The 17,847-nt window shown below is 43.6% G+C and overlaps 1 protein-coding gene across 1 annotated transcript in view; it reads right to left on the bottom strand.

Moving 5' to 3' along the window:
* The window catches only part of jarid2b (jumonji and AT-rich interaction domain containing 2b), a 247,489-nt gene that overhangs the window by 111,563 nt on the left and 118,079 nt on the right, over positions 1 to 17,847 (bottom strand). The gene's annotated exons all lie outside the window — the stretch shown is intronic.

Here is a 17,847-nt window from a genome sequence, read left to right as displayed (position 1 = left end):
ATTTTATATTGAAAAATGAGCTGTCTCGGAGAGGACATTTTTTTGACAATTGCATACTAATTTGATCAAAATAGTCTGAAAACTTACTGGCATTCAACATTAAAACTTAACTATGTTTCCAATGATATGGAACCAAATATGTGTTTTATGGTATAAAGAATGATTTAAGTGCATCCCTTTTGGAGCTACCTGTGGTCAAAAAAGCACTTTTTCTAAATGACACGAATAATTTTGCTAAATATGACACATATTGCCATACATTCACCAAAAATAACGTTATCACCAATTTTTTTTTGCATGGTAAATAGAGCTATCACAGGGCTACAATAAACAACCAAGTTTATTTAGTCAAGCCTTTTGATATTGAAGATAATAAGTGTTAAATGTGATTTTTAGCTTGCGTACCCTGATTGTAAAACAACCCATAACGCCTTTCTCAAATTCAAGGTCGCTTTACATAGGTCAGAGAAAACAACACGGAGGAAAAAAAAAGAAAGAAAAAAGGAGTTGCGAAAGAGTGATGAGTTTATGCACTGGCGGAGAAATGTTCATGAAACAAAGGTTTTGAGATGAGATTTGAAGAAAATAAGAAGATCGATTGATTTTATTGAGTAAAATAATGCACAAAATGCATATATTAAGATACAGGGATAACACAAAGCGTATAAAACACTTATTTCCATTGTGGTCCGGCAGGAATCAAATCACAAAAATAGGGGTAAATAATAAATACATAATGATATTATGTAAACAATAATAATACGTTATGAAAATAATAATAAAGCTAACAATAATAATGATAATAAATTTGAAACAAAGTTGCGCAATGAAGAAGCACAAAATAGGCCAACCAAATACACACAGTAGATTAAAAAAAAAAAAATGACTCAGACATAATAAAAGGATTTTGTGACTGTTGATAAAGTTGATCAAATAAAAATCTTTTAACCCCATTTTTTAAAAGCACCTTTAGACTCGATAGACTGAATGTGACGAGGTAACTCATTCCAGGCAATGGTACCACTGTGCTAAAGTGAGGAATGCCCAAGAGCAGTCACGGAGGGGTTCAGGACAATACAGACGACATCAAAACTATTAAAGAACATATGGAACATATATGGAATTGAATTATCTCATCTCATTATCTGTAGCCGCTTTATCCTGTTCTACAGGGTCGCAGGCAAGCTGGAGCCTATCCCAGCTGACTACGGGCGAAAGGCGGGGTACACCCTGGACAAGTCGCCAGGTCATCACAGGGCTGACACATAGACACAGACAACCATTCACACTCACATTCACACCTACGCTCAATTTAGAGTCACCAGTTAACCTAACCTGCATGTCTTTGGACTGTGGGGGAAACCGGAGCACCCGGAGGAAACCCACGCGGACACGGGAAGAACATGCAAACTCTGCACAGAAAGGCCCTCGCCGGCCACGGGGCTCGAACCCGGACCTTCTTGCTGTGAGGCGACAGCGCTAACCACTACACCACCGTGCCGCCCCATACGGAATTATGTAGTAAATAAAACAAACCAAAAAAACCCAACAAAACTATGTTTTATATTTTAACAGGGTTTCTGCAGAAATCAGCAAATCTACTTTAATGCTCTTTAATGCCCCTTTTAAACATTTGTAATGCCATCAACAACCCGTGACCATCCACGGATCTATATGTATAGTAAAGAAAAAAGAAAAAAAAAACCTCTGGAAGCTCTATTGTAAAATGCTTTGTGATAAATGTATTTTATGATTTGGCGCGATACAAATAAAACCGTATTGAAAAAAAAAAGTGAAGTCTGAAACGTAGCGTATGCAAAATCAAGTGCGACAGAAATTACGCAGGGTTTTTTGGACAGAAGAGGATTCATTGAAATGTTCGATCGCTTTTGATTCCAGCTCTGACTCGACATTTTTCAGTTCACTGCATTGGTCCTTGTATCTCTTCCTTCAAGTATTCGATTTTGTAATCATCTGAGCCGTGTGCGTGCTAGATTCGTTTTCCGCCTGCAGAAACCTGTTCGTTTTTGAAGAAGTGTGGGGCAACTTTAAAATGGAGCTGGTTTTGTCCTTTCCACAGGTGAAAGATTTGCCCATTTCTGAATCTGGAAACAAACAAACATCGCCTGGAACAAATCAAACACCTTCATTGGCTGCGTACGAGTGGTGCTGCATGGCAGCGTTCAGACACCGGAGCACCTCTGCCTGCGGCGTCGCATTCGAACCAAACGATGCTCAAAGGTCGCTCGATTTTCCGACGGTAGCGGTGGTCACGACAGCAGCAGTTGTGCGGTTTGCTGAAGATGTTACTTTGTTGGTCACGGAAAAGTAACTAGACACAGTTAACTGCTGTCTGCCTTTCACAGCCAGTTTGTGGCTATCGGACTGCGTGTGAGATTTAACGACGACGTCGACACCCATTGTACCTAGCTTAATTTTATTTATTCATTTTTTTAAACAAACACTGCAAAATCCTTCTCCATCTTGACCATCAATGGGCTGCAACGATGCCCTGAATTCCTCATTGTCCAGCCACTTTTGCTAGAATTTGCATCTCCCCATTTCTTCTCTGCTCCAAGTTTTCCTCCTCCCGGTCCAGCCCACCACCGTCCAAACATCCGGTGTGACAACAATTCTGCACCGAATATACACTACATATTCAAGATAAATATTTTTCTTGAAAACTACCGAAAGAATTTTTAATGCTACTGGGAATCAAATTTAATGCTTTCTAATGCCATTTACAGGAGAACTGAAGTCATTTTTAAACTTGCTTTATTTCTTAATTAACGTGTTATTCAATTACGTTTTCGGTTTTAGTAACCTTATATCGTGACTCGTATTGGCAACTAATTGCAATTAAATATGATACTTATCGGCCTATTCGGTTTTTAGCCGTGTTGAATTTAGTTCGTTTGGTCCACGGCAGGTGTCGCTTATCCGCGCGATCTTCACGAGACTTGTGCAAGACTTCGAAATGTGAAGTGTCAGCGCCACCATTCTGAAAACTGTTTTCCAAACGAAGTATTGCAGAAAAACGAGTTTAAATGACGATTACTGCTGACTTTTTTCAAACTTTCCTGATTGCTATCAAAACAAACAAAAGTTCCGGCTTGATTACGTCAGCATTCGAAAGAGGGCGCGCGCGTCTTTTGACAATGTTGGCAGATGTTGGTTTTCCGCTGCACGTTTTACTTCCGTCCTACGATGTCTCGCACAGGTCTCAACGAATCTCGTTTACGGCCACTGCTTTAAGATATGGACTGACATATTACAGAGCATATTTCAAACACTCATAACTTGCTATGGACCCTTTTCACGTGATGTCACGACAAACGCGGCTGCCATTTTGGACATGTACTACCAGTAGTTTACCACAGCCAACATTGAGGAACGGCAGCAAAGAACGTTTTTACTTTCAGCAAGACTTCCATCATGCCACTATATTGTTGTGCACCTGGATGTAGTAACCAGCAACAAACAAGGCAAGGTTTATCATTTTATCGGATCCCGACGGAGACGATGGATAGCGGCCATTAACAGATTGGCAGCCCTCGGCACACCAGCGCTTGTGTAGTGACCACTTTGTTGGAGGTAAGACGAATAAAATTAGCCAGAAAAGGCATTACATTGCTGTTAACATTCTGTGGCGGCGAGTGTGTAACCAAATAGGTTAAAATAACCCATTGTAACCTCTTTGTTCTTCTGTAGTAGCTATTGTTGACTAGCTAATGTCAACAACATAGTAGCTAGTATGTTACTGTAGTAATGTTTACGTTCAGTCATTTGGATGACTGTTAAAACCTTTCAGTCTCAAGTTTTTCCTTTACTGTATTTACTAGTTTACTGTAATTATGATCCGGCAGCTATTTACACCGGATCCAGTGTAAATAGCTGCCGGAGCCAACGTCCGAGGTTCCGGAGCGCGCTCCGGCTTGCTCCCCCTCAAATTAAGCAGCGTGCTCCAGAAGCCGGAGCGCGCTGCTTAATTTGAGGGGGAGCAAGCCGGAGCAAGCTGCTTAATTTGAGGGGGAGCAAGCCGGAGTGTACATCAGTGAACAATCCTGGTGGAAGCAGGTAAATGTCGTTCTCTAAGCCTGCTAACCTCAATTTTTGCAAATACCTCTCCCTCTGCTCGCCCTGTAAATGCCCTACGTCGCTGGATAGTGAAGGTGTTTTCTGCATCTCGCTCCTTTTTCTTTTATGTTTTTCGTTTGTCGCCTTCCTCGCATTCAAACTGATTCGAGCCGAAGTCCACTACATGTCCAAAATGGTGGTCGCGTTTACGAAGGTCACGTGACTGAAAAGGGTCTACAGCAGCGACAAAATGGCAATCAAAAATGCATTCCGATATTTAATAAAATGAGATAAATAGAATTTTGATGATTAAAAAAATTGCCTTCAGTTCTCCTTCAAGGCCTTCATTTTCACAAAATCCATTTAATGACTTAATGCTTTTTAATGCCCCACAGAAACCCTGTTTAAGGTAATGATACACGGGGCAACTTTTTGGGCAATTTCGCTTCGACACTTTCCCATTGAGGTTGGGCAACATCGGAACGATTTTGATCATTTGGGGCAACTTTTTAAAATCATCCAATCAGAGTGCTAGCAACGACTCACATGACCACCTCAGAGCTTCTGAAATTTTCAACAAAGATGGCGGCGTCCCCGGCAGTGGAGCGAAGACAAACAGAGACAACTTGTATCGTTTTGTTACGTGTTAACCCAAAGTGGCGAATTTACATCATCAATGCTTACAAAACCAACAGACATCTAGTTTTATGTGCTCAGGTTGGAATTAAGACATTGATTTTTTTTTTTAAGCGTAAACTGCTGTTAGCTAACCACCGCTCCATAGAGATTGGATGGGATTTAGTTAACTAGCGGTGGTTTTTGCCAACATAGTTAGCTGAAAGTTATTGCTAGATACGTAGGGATAACGTTAGCTCTCTTGCATCAAGTTAAAAGTCATGGGCAGCTCATGATTTTTTTTTTTTGAGAGTTGGAAGAGAGATTGTCTACCATGTCCGTGGCAATAGATTTGCTCTTATCTGATTGTCTGTTGCCCTAATTAGCTGCCCGTTGTTGGCAACATTGCCCAAAAAGTTGCCCCATGTATCATCACTGTGTTTACCTTGATGATGCTTTCCACACTATTGGCGTTTTCTTAACCAGCTTCATGAGGTCGTCACCTGGAACGCTTTCCAATTAACAGGTGCCTCGTCAAAAGTTAAATTAGTCGACGAGATTCTTCCTCCTTAATGTGTTTGAGATCAAACAGAAAATAATAAAAATACTAAATAACCCTATTCGACAACTGTACTAATCCATATTATGTCAAGAATCGAACAACTGAGTAAAGAGAAACGACATCCATCGTTACTTTACGACGTGAAGAAGTGTCTTTTCATTAATAACAAAAATAAAGACAAACCTTTGAATTAGAAGGCGTGTCCAAACTTTTGACTGATACTGGATTAAAAACACAAGCCGAATTCAGCGCTTCATGATGTTTAGCTTTACATGTCGGGCTGCGTCACACCACGCTGTTGTTTACTGGTTTCCGATAACGGCATGAAACGAGAGCGGAAACATGGCAGAATGTAACTAAGAGCCGACCTGATTCAGCAGCTGCGTTGGCATTCGCATCACCACAGGGCAGAACACCAGGCCTGCCTGTGACCAACGTGGCACAAGATACAGCAACAGGAAGCAGGAATCAAAAGCCACGAGACTGTAAATGGCAGGTAAATAACAGAGGAGAGGATGAAAGAGAGACAGAACGGCAGCGTCGGTTGTTCTAAGTGGCGTCCTTGACGGAGAACCTGCTTGTCGAGAAGAAAAGAAGAGCGGAGGAAGCAAGCCCAGGCAGCAGGCTGTTTGGGAAGAGAGCAAAACCACAGTGTGTCATGGTGAGCCTTCACACACACACACGCACGCACGCAAGGACCTCGCTGCGGTAGGTTGGTCTCTGGAGCTTCACACACACGCACGCACGCTAAAGGCTGTCATCACTGCAGTCTTTCATATTATAGCATCTGGCTTATGGACCTCTTAAAGAGTGTCAATTGTCTGTAAAGGCCCCACACACACACACACACACGACTGCTTAATGTCAACTTTATTCCGCTTTGCACGTCAATGATCTGACTATCGACATTACCAAGAAACACTATCATTTCCAGTCTACGTTCTCTTCAGCATCACAATTCGCCTTCGATTTTGTTTACGTTCAGCGAACGGGCAAATGCTATCAGTCACTACTGTATGAAATATGTTGCATCGCTAATCTAGGAATCATAAATCCAAGCGGCTTTGTCATCACCGCTCAACCCGACGTGCTTTTCTAACAGATTAGCGTTCGCTTCAGTTAACCCAAACTCCGCCCCCCCTTCGAGAAGTCCTTTCTCAAATCATCAGTCAGCCTTTAAACAAACAAGTCAAAGAGAGTGATCAAATTAAGCTTTCCTGTAAAACATCCATGAAAGGCTGTAAAAAGACGACGAGACCACCACGGCTGCACTTCAAACCAGCCGGAGCGCCTCTCTGCTCTCCGGGGACAAAACATTTCGACTAAAGACGCAGCAAAGCAGAACCACTCGAGTCAAAATGGCTACTAAAGACAAAGCAAAGCAAAGGAGAGGAGAAGAAAGGAGGAGAGGAGAGGACTCGTCCATGCCCTACATTCAGAACGGCGCCTGCACCAGCTGCTTTTATATCACGCTGCACAGTGCCAGCGTGGACAGAGCGAGCGGTTAGAACTGTAAACAGTGGAAAAGTAAAAATGTGCGACACGCATTGGGGTGTCAGCCACAGTCTTTACGGCATTCCGATTCAGATTTATGCCTCGCTTTTCTAAACTAACCTCGATTTTAGTTCTGGCGCTAGACCAGGTACTTTTCAGCAAACCAGGAACTACTTGGCTGGAGCTTGTTGCACTAAACCTTGGGGTTTGTTTTATACCCGTGGACTCGGATGACCAGCGAAGAACATTTTTGCCATGTTTCCATTTTCTTTACACACACACACAAAAAAAAAAGTTACTAGAGTTTAGAGGACGATTTTTATAAATGCTGAAATGCAAAAAAAAAGTTATGAAGCGGAAAAACATTGTGCAAATCCAGCTAGTTTGTGTTTATTATTGTTATTAATTTGTGCTAGCAGTGCTGGCGCAAATTGTTGCTCTCACTCAAGATCTTTCGGCATTATTATTATTATTATTATTTCTCCCTCAGTTTTCAACCAGGCGGCACGGTCGTGTAGTGGTTAGCGCTGTCGCCTCACAGCAAGAAGGTCCGGGTTCGAGCCCCGTGGCCGGCGAGAGCCTTTCTGTGCGGAGTTTGCATGTTCTCCCCGTGTCCGCGTGGGTTTCCTCCGGGTGCTCCGGTTTCCCCCACAGTCCAAAGACATGCAGGTTAGGTTAACTGGTGACTCTAAATTGAGCGTAGGTGTGAATGTGAGTGTGAATGGTTGTCTGTGTCTATGTGTCAGCCCTGTGATGACCTGGCGACTTGTCCAGGGTGTACCCCGCCTTTCGCCCGTAGTCAGCTGGGATAGGCTCCAGCTTGCCTGCGACCCTGCAGAACAGGATAAAGCGGCTAGAGATGATGAGATGAGATGAGTTTTCAACCAATCACCACCAAATTTCACATGAAGAATACCTCTGGGCGGACTTGCGTTGCTATGACTTTTGGTGCTGATCTGGATCACTGATCCAGATTGATCCATGAAAAACTTTGTTTTTTTTTTTTTTTTCTTCCCAATTACTAATAACTGTCAATTTTCATGTTTTTGTCAATCAGTTTTTTTGTTTTAATTTTGTTTAGGGCGCAACTTTTCCTCACTAAGCGTCATTCTCCATCTCTTACTGTCCCGGATCTATAGGGTGCGGTGACCAGACGTCCCGGTTTGTAACAGCTAGCGCAAATCACTGTGGCTTTAAGGCCAATTTATGCTGACAACCCAGTCCTCGCAGATAGCGTCGCAGATAGCGTCTGCGTAGCCCCCCCACCTTCGCAGACGCTCTGCGCGCACCTCCCAAAAATTGTGACCACCGCAGAAGCCTCGCAGACAAGAGGGCTCTGATTGGTCCACTCTACATCCGCTGTACACACACTTCCGCTTCCCTACTTTCCCGGTTTGGTTTGTTTTCACGACCGCCATTTTTAAAAACACGAGCGAAGATGGAGCAGCACAAAGAGCGGTTGATCGAGGAAGTGAGGAAGTACGTACATCTATACGACTCCAGTTCTAGTCATTATAAGTAACCGGAGGATAAACACTCCACTAACCACACCCACCAACTACTCCTAGCGACTTCGCGCCCCCTTGCGTTGTGGCGGTGAATAACATCGCGCACGCCTATTACTCCCCGCTCAACAATAAATTACAACTGTCTGCGAAAAGCTATCTGCGAAAGCCTTGTCGCAAGAGCATGCAGAGGCCCTTAGTCACAGTTTCTATCTAGTTATTGTTGTTATTTCTTGTACTCTCTTATTCAACATACAGCTCTTTAATCAACGTGAGTAAATCTTACTTACGAACAAAATGTTATTGTTAACCTCATTTATGCAACAAGGCAAAACAAAAAAAAAGAAAGAAAGAAGTTCAATCACCAACACGTTGACTTTAAAATCGTATACAAAAATTGCAAATCCCTCGTGTAATAATTTCAGGTCAAACTGGTACAGTTCCAGGGTCCCTGGGTTTGATCCTGTTTGATCAGGTTAATGTTTGTGTGGGTTTCATCCTGGTTCTCCAGTTTCCTCCAACCTCCCAAGAACATGCCCCTCGGTGCATATTGTGTGCATTCCATCCTGGACAAATTCCTGCCTTGTACCCAGTGTTCCCAGGACAAAGCAGTTACTGAGGAGGAATGAATAAATTCTGCATCACAAAATGTGAATCCCATCCATCATCAAGGATTTATGTAGTCCATTTGGAAGTTTTCAGTACTTCAGAACGTTCTGGAAGCTTGATCTTGATGGAAACTTTCCTACTGAACATGGGCCTTGCCATAATACCCAATATTGTTCACCAATTATTGTTAGCTGGGCAAGGATAGAAAATTAAGCCCATGAGATAAGTCCTCATGACATACATGTCCTCATCTGTGAGCTAGTGATCGGAAAGTTTCGAATGATGATTATGTTCGTCCTTCGGGGTCGAAGATGACGATGACTTCAATTTGGTGGGTGGCGGTTGTGGGTCCAGAGGTGACTGATGAGGCCAATCCAGGCTTTGAAGGTATGCCCACATGTCGGCGTTCCACGTGCCAAGGTTGAGTACCTTCACTATCTTTTTGTTGTATTTCGATCGCTGAGTGGGGTCCCACCAGCCGCGGTGTGCTGGCCAGGGTGAGGTGAAGCAGGCTATGTTTGGAGCACCTTTTCTAGCCCCTTCCTCCATGGAGGTGAGCAGAGCAAATCCTAAACAGGGCTGCTCAGACACCTGGGGGGCTGCCGAACTCCATTGCGGCTTCGTTCCAGCAGAGAGCGACCCTATGCCCTGGGCCACCTGCGTGCAGGTTCGTGACTATAGCTTCCAGTGTTTCTGCACCTGCTGCTTCGCCACTTGCCCATGACCACAGGACTTGAATTTGAAGTCATGACTCACTTGAATCCAAGTCACGTGCAAGGGAGAGTTATGCAGCCGTCAGCCTCACTCTCTCGTCCCGACCTAAATGGGTCGAGGGGCAAGAAAAGTTCTAAACGGCTGGGATGCAGTGGATGGCCAAGTGTTCTACATGTTGCGCTGTGCCCTGATCTTGCTCCACAAACACTTTGCTGGGTCCGCCTTCCTGCCCATTGACCCACCAGGTGGTGGTCACCTCCGCACAGTCTGCAGAGTCCAGTCTTTGGTCGTAACCCTGACCAGGGGGAACAAGGGGTTGCTAGTGTTTGCTCAAGGCACCACCCCAGGCTAGTGGAGGAAAGGAGACGCCTTACTACTCCACTGCACGGTGGTCAAGGACAACACATGCACACCGCCCTATAAAGTTTTGAGTAGAAACCCCAGGACTGCCAGAGGGCCAGTGCTGACTCTACAACGAAAACCCTTTAAAATTGTTTTTATAAAGTATAGAAGGTTCAAGCTTGATTGAAAGTCAAGCTTTACAATGGGAATCCCCCACACACACGTATTCATTCAGACACTTTTACTCAAAGCGATCCAAGCACAGAGCTGAGCAATTGCTTCAGCAAACTCCTTGAGCCTGAACTGAACATACACCAACACACCACCATTAACTACTGAGTCACCGCCGCCAATCCTTACACAGCCCTACCGTACATGCACACACCTTCCCATGAAAAACCAAAACCCGGCTCTCCGACAACCACAGACCGAGTAAATAAATAATTAGAACAATCTCATTAAAACAAGTGGTTTTTGTTCATAAAAATATATTTTCTCCTCCATGTCTGCTTCAAACGATCCTTTAAAACTGTGGCCTAAAAAGATGAAGGAGTTTAACGTTGCCCTGGAACGAGAACAAGTTGCATCTGTTGTGTTCTTCAGATTGTTTTAACATGAAAGCAACGTGGCATTGGTTCAGACCACAATAACTCAAAAATGCAAAGCTCTGAAATGATGGTTGTCATTTAAATGAGAGGAACAAAGCTGAGTAGTTTAAGCATGATCTGATGTGGCGTTTTTATCCTCCAAACGAGGAAAAATCTAATCCAAGCATAAAAAATAAGCAGCTGAGGGGAAAGAAGCTAAGCTCATGAGATTTCTCCGAGTCCTGGAATTTGAGCTCACAACCTTCTGGTCGCTAAAGCAGAACCTGAGAGACTTCTGCATTAATTCTGCTGAAAGAGGAAGGGGAAAAAGTGGTCTAAAGAAGAAGAAGAAGAGGTTTGAGAAAGTTACAACAAATTGCTAGTAGACTGTCATGGGAAAAGAAAGAGAGCGAGAGAGGCTGAGCAGCGGAGTGAGACAAAGAGAAGTGGACAGAGATGGGTGCTGATTACAGGTCGAGTGCAGGACTCACAGTGACGGAGCAAAATGAAGAGTGACAGCTACTGGAGCACTCGCGCCTCTCCACTCTCGCAAAAACAGGAGCGTCTGTCCATCACTGTCTGCGCCCTGCCACTGAGCCACGCCCCCTCTTAAACACACACTCGCGCTCGGTAGCGAGAGCAGTGGGAGGACGTCTCGGTGAAACCCTGTTATTATATTTCCGAGGCTTAGCCTACGGCGACGCAGGAGGAAATCAGATCTGACACTGATCCTCTGCTAACACGACGCTGCCTGGTTGTGGCTGACTGGTGTTATTGTACTCCGCTCCACCGTCGCTTTAACGCCAATGTGTATTTAATTAACAATAATTCATATGATCAACTAAACAACAACAATAAGGCTGAATGTTCATATGGACTATATAAACAGCAATGTTCCATATAAACATATGGTGAAGACTAAAACGACAAAGGACTAAAACACCAAGTAAGGAATAAAACACTCGGGAGCGTGCAGTTCGAAAATTAATCAACAAGAGTGCTCATCTGTGAAGAATCTCAGTCATCCAGGTACATAGTAATCTGTGGTTGGTTGACGAGAGCAACTGGACTTGCTTGAAGATTCTTGAAAACGACTGGATACTCCCTATTAGTCAGACAGAACTGAGGAAGCCTTTAGGATGAGAGGCGAAACATTTTCAAGAATCTTCAAGCAAGTCCAGTTGCTCTCTTCAACCAACGAAAGATTACTATGTACCTGGATGACTGAGATTCTTCACAGACATGTTTCTACGCACTTTGGGATGAGATCCCTTCGACTGGTGCGGGAGTATGAGAGGACTTCCAGAAAACTGGCAGACATCTTAGCCAGAGAGGATCGTTCATTTTTGTCAACCTGGAACGGCCATCTCTGAACAGAGGTGGGTGTCTATGACACCTTTTATCAGCCACCTACAATGCAGCCATCAGCATTCTGATTCGGATTCTATGATGATCCATGAGAGGATAAATACCTGATACTCCCTATTAGTCAGACAGAACTGAGGATGCCTTTAGGATGAGAGGCGAAACGTTTTCAAGAATCTTCAAGCAAGTCCAGTTGCTCTCTTCTACCAACCACAGATAACAGGAGTGCTCCGAGAGCACAATATCCCCCACTAGCAACTCGGCCATAACTCTGGTAAAATGCAACTGAATTGAATGAAATTTGCAATATGCGTATTACCAACATATAACAAAGAATCCTGCCAAGTTTCGTGAAATTCCTCCAAAAATTGTGAGAGGAGTTGATTTCAGAAGGTGAGCACCCTTCCCAGGAAGGACGGATGGACGGACATCGCCACGACATAATCCCTCTTTGGGCCTTTCGGCCAGCGGGGGATAAAAATTGTGAGGGAATTTGATTTCAGAAAGCGAGCACACCTTGATGAAATTGCCAAAGCACAAGTTTGTTAATAATCAAGGGCATAACTCTGGGAAAATTTGCCCAAATTAAACGAAATTTCAATATACGTATAACTGTCATATAACAAAGCCTTCTGCCAAGTTTGGTGAAATTCCTCCACAAATTGCAAGAGGAGTTGATTTCAGAAGAACGTACACCCTCATGAAATCATCAAAGTACAAGTTATTTCATCAAGGGTCAAAACTCTGGGAAAATTTTCACAAACGAAATTAAAATCGCAATCTGCGTATTACCATCATATAACAAGGCCTTTTACCAAGCTTCGAGAAATTCGTCCAAAAATTGTAAGAGGAGTTGATGTCAGAAGGCGAGCACATCTTCATGAAATTGGGAAAGTACAAGGTTGTTAATCGAGGGCTGTAACTCTGGTAAAATGCGACTGAATTGAACAAAATAACAACATGCGTACGACCGACATATAACACTGCCTTCTATGAAGTTTAGTGAAATTCCTCCAAAAATTGTGAGAGGAGTTGATTTCAGAAGGAAAACACACTCTTGTGAAACTGTAAAATAATCTCATCTGCGTATTACCGACATGACAAAGAATCCTGCCAAGTTTCGTGAAATTCCTCCAAAACCTGTGAGAGGACTTGATTTCAGAAGGCGAGCACCCTTCCGTCTGGTGTCCGTCCCAGGAAATAGTCACGACATCATCCCCCTTCGGGCCTTTTGGCCAGCGGGGGATAAAAACGTTATGAAACAGGAGTTGCTCTTACAACCTGGAGGTGATTCTTTTCCTGGGACGGCGTATCCTCAAAACAGAAACAGTGTTTTCCTCAGCAAACTGTCAATGATTCAAACTTTTACTGATTAAAGTGACACAGGAGGGCGGCACGGTGGTGTAGTGGTTAGCGCTGTCGCCTCACAGCAAGAAGGTCCGGGTTCGAGCCCCGGGGCCGGCGAGGGCCTTTCTGTGCGGAGTTTGCATGTTCTCCCCGTGTCCGCGTGGGTTTCCTCCGGGTGCTCCGGTTTCCCCCACAGTCCAAAGACATGCAGGTTAGGTTAACTGGTGACTCTAAATTGAGCGTAGGTGTGAATGTGAGTGTGAATGGTTGTCTATGTGTCAGCCCTGTGATGACCTGGCGACTTGTCCAGGGTGTACCCCGCCTTTCGCCCGTAGTCAGCTGGGATAGGCTCTAGCTTGCCTGCGACCCTGTAGGACAGGATAAAGCGGCTAGAGATGATGAGATGAGATGAGGTCGCAACAAACATGGTGGAACCAGCAGCCTCCGACACTGAAGCGAGCACTCGAGAGCCACCAATATTTCCTCGGCTTGTCTGCCGTCCCCCCCCCCCCCTTTTCCGGTGTGTTTTGCCCCCGACAATGTCAGATACTTCCTTAAAATCATCGTTTTTTTGTTTTGATTTAGGACTCTTCATTCGATCTGGGTGATCCGCCACGTTTGCTGTGGCTCCGCGGTCGTGACCTCAGACCCACACATGACCTCACGTGGCTTTTCCGATCTGGCCGTCGAGCGAGTGGTTTGTAAACAGACTAACACGTGGTTAGGACGCCCCGCATTAGGAAATAAAATGTATTGAAACAAGATGATGCATGCCAGCTACGGGAATGAGTATCAGCTCAAACAATTCCGAAAGGGGAGTGGATTAAATAATTCCTGAACCAGCACGTCGACCTGTGTCACTTAAAAGAAAACCTAGTATACTTTTTTATAATAAGTTTATCGTTGTGTTTATATGTTTCAGATTGTAGAGCGAATCAAGTTAATTCTTATCGCTTACGTCCTTTGTTTTTCCGCTCTTGAAGCTAATGTTAGATTCCAAAAATGCAAAATAAACGTCACTTCATCAGTGTTGGGCAGTAATGAGTTACTGTAATTTGTAATCCACAGTAATGGATTACAATTTCTAAAACGGTAATTATATATTTCAGTGACGAATCCAAGTATCACCTCGTTACCAGAACGCGATTTGAATTTTGTCCTAGACAGGCTGTCTTACTATGACGTGAACATGTGGCAGGTCAGACAAACAAAAAATGATGGAGGATGAGCTCATGGAAGAGAAATGGGCTTTCCAAAGTTGGAAATACGGCCATTATGAGCTCATCCGGCCGACAGGTGATGAGTTTATGCCCTCGTGCGTTGCCCGTCGTCCACACTTCACAAAAATCGCTACTTCTTTTTCAATTCTTCACTGATTTTTATTCTTTTTGGCAGGAAGGTCGGTCTGCCTGGGGTGCATATACTATAGCTTCTACCCAACTTTGCATAATAATTGCAATTAATAATGAAGATATAGAGTAATTAATCAATCCCTAACGAGCAGTTTCCACACAAATCTCTTCTTCTCCCTCAATTCTTCATCCATTTTGATTCTTTCTGGCATGAAGGTAGGGGGACCTAGGGTGCATAGAACTTCTACCCAGACTTGCTTCATTACAATTATTAATGAAGTTATAGACTAATTAAGCCTTAATGAGCAGTTCATTAAAAATCGCTTCTTCACGGTTAATTCCTCGCCATTTTGGATTCTTTCTGCCAAATCGGTCGGTATTCCTAGGGTGGATATCGCTCCTATATGTAGTTTTCAACATTTATTGCGCAAGGTGGCCCACTTTAGAGCGTTCTTTCTGGACTGGGCGGAGCCGGAGTGAGCTACGCAGTCATTGACAGTCTTGTTTTGAATTTGTGACAACCAGAGATGCAAAGAACATTGTTGCATGTTGTAAACTCTGTCAGTCGAGCAACAAACGCTTTCAACTGCAAAAAGTGCATGATCGAGTTTATTGAAGCATCTGACGCGGCAATACGGCAATGTCAAACTTGGGGGGGGACGGGACCCCACAGGTGCTGATCGAGCTGCACGCGCTCTGGTTAAACAACTGGACTTCAGAAGAGAAAACAGTGGTCGAGAGAAGTTAAGTGGAAAGGATGTGAATAAGCTCGTCGCTGACTTTATCGTAGAAGAGAGATGTTACCTGTTTTCACATTTTGGCACGTTATAAGGGGTGTTCACACGGCAACTTTTACTCCGGTGTAGCACCGGGGCTGCCCAGGTAGAGCGTTCACACGGTACAAAGTTATAGCGGTGTAGCCCCTGAAAGCTGCTTAAACCGGTGCAAATCTAACCCTGCTCGGGAGGCGGTTTAAGACATTTACTCCGGAGTAAATGCTAGTTTGCGGGGCAGCACCGATATAAAATGGGACGTCTGAACGCTACAGGGGTAGACTCGCTACGCGTGAGGAGAGTTGATTACATACGGGCATTGCATAATTTGCATCCTGGTATTTTGCGCTTCCAAAATGGCGAACATCAATAACAACAACAACAGAACTGCGTGTCTTCCAGTGTTGCCAGATTGGGCGGTTTTAAGTGCATTTTGGCAGATTTGAACATATTTTGGGCTGGAAAACGTCAGCAGTATCTGGCAACACTGGTGTCTTCATCCGCGTTGTTTTCCCGGCGCTTGGTGATGCCATGACAACCGGGAAAAGGAAGTACATTTTCACGCATGCGCATATTTCATTTCCGCATTATTACTATCGTATAGCACGGTCGCAAAAACTGCCGTGTGAACGCAAGTGGGGCTGCACCGGTGCTAACACGCTTCTCTCTAGTAAGCAGGTTTGTGACGTGTGAACGCTCCACAAAATTTACACCGGTGTAAGATATATCGCAACAAAATACATCGGTGCAGCATCGATGCAAATATGTGCCGTGTGAACACCCCTATAGAGAAAATACCCACGAAGAGCAAAGCTAGGCTGCGACAGAGAAAGACGTTTGCTGATGACCTCGAGAGCGACTACGCGCTGATGGAGTCGAATTTGAAGGCCACACTCAGAGATGTAAACTGTGTGTCCACCACCGCTGACATCTGGACAGCTAACAACATAAAAAGCGTTCACTTTTTCAGAAAGGGGGTAGCAAAAGTAATGGAACGAGTAATGTAACTAATTACTTTTGTTACCACGTCATCAGTAAAAAAATTTGATTACTTTTTTTTTTTAAAAAGGGTAGTGATTTGTAAAAGTAACTAATTGCTTACTAATGACTTCAGTTCTCCTTTAAGTAACTAACATAGAAGAGTAGCTGATATTGCACTGAAACGGCAGGTGAAGGATATTTAGTTTGCGCGCCTTTGTGTTCTTTTTAGTCAAGTAATAAGCTCTATGATCTGTGAAGACCAAATCTAACTTGCATATGCTAAATGACAGCGCACCCAAGCAATGTAAATAATTTTCCTTACAGCAATACTTCGAATGCGTCGCGTATTGGGCTTAATGTAGCCTCGAAGCTTATTAGCACGAGCAGTCTGATCTAATACTTGTTTTGTCCATGTAAGGTCAGAGGAAATCCAGACACCTAGGTCTCATTCACATTTAGCTGACTTTAGTTCGACGGCGTTCATCTTCTATGTGACAACTATCGGCTTGGTCTTTCGTGTGATGGACTGCAAGCGGCACTTGCTTTCGTTGAAGAGGAGACCAGAGGCTGCGGACAGTAACTCTAGATTAGACAAGTCCTCTTGGAGTAAGTCCGTGCTAGGATCTGATCTCCTTGAATATCTTGGTGTCATCAGCAAACATTAATACGACACAGATCTTTGCGGAGCGTTCGCAATACAAGTCCGTGTGCAAGTTGGAAAAGATGGGATCATATAGAGCTTAGTCAGTCAGTCATGTGACTCATCTAATAGAGCAAACACTGGTCAGCCATATTGGATGTAATAAAATGAACAAAACGCCGACTTGGTTCAGTGCTTCCGATGTAAATCTGCACTTCGTATTCCAAGAATTAACTCGTAAAATGGATGAAAACTGTAAAACGTAAAAACGTAAAACAAATGTGGGCTTTGGTACGACAGACCCTTATTCAGGCCACATTAATGATTTGATACAAGAACTGGTTGAAAATTAGGATAATTTATAGGCTTGTCCAAATAATAATAATAATAATAATAATAATAATAATAATGTCCTTATAGTAAATACATAGCACTGTCCCTGCGTCTGAAATCGCTCCCAACTCACTATGTATAGTGAGGACGCCATTTTGTAAAGCTGTCCGAAACCTGAGTGAGGATTATTTACACCCTATATAGTGCACTCAAAGTATCCCACAATGCATCAAGAAAAGCAGTGTACAACCGACGGTCACTAACCAAAGCAATATATCCCATCATGCATTGCGGTCGTGCTGAAAGAAATCAAATTAAAAGCCTCAAATTTGATTTAATAAAAGGCAGCGGCAAAGAAAGAAAGAAAGAAAGAAAGAAAGAAAGAAAGAAAGAAAGAAAGAAAGAAAGAAAGAAAGTCTTCAGCCTTGATTTAAAAAAAAAAACCCTGAAAGATGCAGGTACTTTGTATTTATTAAATGTGGGAAATACGGTCACAAAAACACATGCTTGTATTTATTATTTTGAAACCCACCAGCCGATTGAGCTGGCAT

This window comes from Neoarius graeffei, chromosome 22 (genome assembly GCF_027579695.1).
Source record: "Neoarius graeffei isolate fNeoGra1 chromosome 22, fNeoGra1.pri, whole genome shotgun sequence".
NCBI classification, from domain to species: Eukaryota; Metazoa; Chordata; class Actinopteri; order Siluriformes; family Ariidae; genus Neoarius; species Neoarius graeffei.
The sequence above is the reverse complement of the archived record's forward strand: the minus strand, read 5'-3'. Positions and strand labels throughout refer to the sequence as shown.